This window comes from Anneissia japonica, unplaced genomic scaffold, assembly GCF_011630105.1.
Source record: "Anneissia japonica isolate Jap-2015-1 unplaced genomic scaffold, ASM1163010v1 scaffold1065_len1792383_cov172, whole genome shotgun sequence".
Lineage (NCBI taxonomy): Eukaryota > Metazoa > Echinodermata > Crinoidea > Comatulida > Comatulidae > Anneissia > Anneissia japonica.
The window spans coordinates 1,680,343-1,683,027 of record NW_022684135.1 but is presented as its reverse complement, the minus strand read 5'-3'; positions in this window follow the sequence as shown (position 1 = coordinate 1,683,027).

Here is a 2,685-nt window from a genome sequence, read left to right as displayed (position 1 = left end):
ACGCGGTTCTCTGGAATTGCAAAATTTACGATCTGCTACACAGGTGGGTGCGTCCAGTATATTTGGTGAAATTGGCCACAAAAACACTTAGTTTAATTAATACTATCCAAGGGTATGAATAGAGATTATATTAAATTGCCCTTTCACAAATGAATACGGAACACTTTGAAGATGATAAAAAAAAGACACAAAAATCATATTTGAGGAAACACTTTGAAGCGATTAATGAGGTAAGATTTTTAAATAGGCCTATTTAAAACTGTGGAAAAGGGTAGAAAAAAGTAGGTCCCCCCACCTTTAAAATTAAGTGTTTAAAATATGCTTTTTGTGTCTTTGAAAAATCAGTTGTACAACATATCAAAACATTTTTCCTCCGGAACCTGACAATAAATTGACAATTAGGAGTCATTAACGATAATAGTGAACTGTCCTGTTTCGGGTATTTTTCGCACGCCGTCATACGAATTTGATTGATTGTTTTATATAACTTCAATTTAATTCACCTAAGAAGGAAGTACAATAAAATTAAACAAATTTGTAACAATAATTTTCAGTCCAAATAGGCCTACGTCATTTATGATATTGTGGCATACTGCTACCACGACCGGGAATCTACCCGTCCCAATATGAAATCTACATAAATTTGAAACCACAGTACATTCCAGTACAGTATTACAATAATTTATTTTCTATTGCGATGCGTAGTTAGGTCTGTATAACAGTAATGATTTGAAATCATGTTAGGCCTACAGCTTATGGCATGGATTGGAAACTTATAGTTACAACACAGAAAAAACGAAAAATATTGTAACGTTTTTTTCCACTGAGTTGACATCAACTTTAATCAAGTAAACTTGTCAACGTCCAAAAACATTTTATACTTGCAACTCTTTAGTCAACCTAGAACCGTCCCTCCCCGTACCGTTATTTCTCTCGGACCTTTCTCCTATCCGAGTCCTAATTCACAACTCCAATCCATTTACAGATTCCCGGTAATTGGCTCTTCCCTGGACTCTCCAATTCTTATTTGTATCGGGGACCATTTGCGTTACCATATCAAGACTTAGTGGAGCAACAGTATGGCCAATAAAGAATTCAATTCACACTGGTCGTAAAACAAAAACTGGAAGTGTGTGAATAGGCCTTAAGCCGGTTTCCACTAGGGAAATTTACTCGAGCGAATCGAAGGCGTCAGTTCGGTTCATGAGCTCTGATTGGTTACGCACACTTCTTGCTTCGCAAAAAGTAGAAACGGTTCGAACTACTAATTTCGCTGAATCGAAAATTTCGATAGAAATGTGAACGACGCTTTCGATTCGTGCGAATACATTCGCCTAGTGGAAAACCGGCTTTATGACACAGTAATCCGAACACAGATATTAATTTTAGGTTTATGGCCCAAAAGTTACCATTATCCATTACCGGTATCCATGTTTGGTATAAGTTGGTATAAGTCAGAATACCGAGCTGTTTAAGGTGCTGCGTTCATGTCGAAGTCTACTCTTGTAGGCGCGGGTTCGAATCACACTCCAGACATTTCAATAGTTTTACTAAATATTTATATATAATATATATAATAATTATTGCCAGAAATAAATTTCCGTTTGTTTTGTCAAGATGGTTGAACGGTCTAAGGCACATATCATTCAGGTCTCTGAAAATGACCTTATGCGTTCTCGGGAATATAGAAAAGTAAAAAGGGTGGCAGGTAAAAAAAAATGTAATGAACATAAATTAACTAATAATTATGGCCTCTAAAACCCAAATCGTATTGAGCTTTACTTAAATATTTGAGACTTTCAGCCATTTAGTTTATATACTTACTACGTACTGTAGGCTCAGTTAAGTTGTCATCTTGAAATCCGTTTATGGATACTTAATTAGGGATTATTTATTATGTTATATCAGTATCTTTTTGATATTAAATTGGTGTGTTACTATTACTGTACTAAGCTTAATGTAAATTAAGTTGCAAAACCCATCCACCCTAGACATCAGTAATTCATAAAAATAAATAACTACAGTACAAAAACTTTGTTCATTTAACTTTATTCATAAACTCAAAAACACATGTCCGCTCCTCATCTTTTGGTCGATGAACTATCAAAGGTTATTATGAAATATCTTTATTTTGAATTAAAATTGTAGCATAAGGAAAATTACAAAGGAGTAAATTCAAAAAAAGGTCATCAACGGCGCAATTGTGAATAACGTTGATTTTAGTGTTAAAGCAACAAAAATGTTGATTTTCGTCCATAGTTTTGGTGAAATCTAATAGTAACCCCATGGGTAATTATCGTTTTATTAACGTGCTGAAATTTAATAAAATGGATTTATTTTGTTAAGAACATCGATCACCCTAGAAAACATTGTAGCGATAATGATATGATAATTGAATGATACTGCTTCATCAAGATATACGCCCAAGGAATTTGATCTTAAAATGTTGTTAATATTAATATTTAACTAGAGAAGATAGATCAACTGGTTTGTCCTTTGATTCAAATAAAGCTATTTTACTGACATTTCTTACAGTAAGTTTAATTGCGTTGATCAAATTCGATATATTTTTCTGATATTGTAGACCATTTGATACAAAACACAGTTGTATCATCTGCAAACAAAATATTGTCACCAGCAGAACTATATATAAACACACGGCAGTGGCCGAAGTATACATACCCT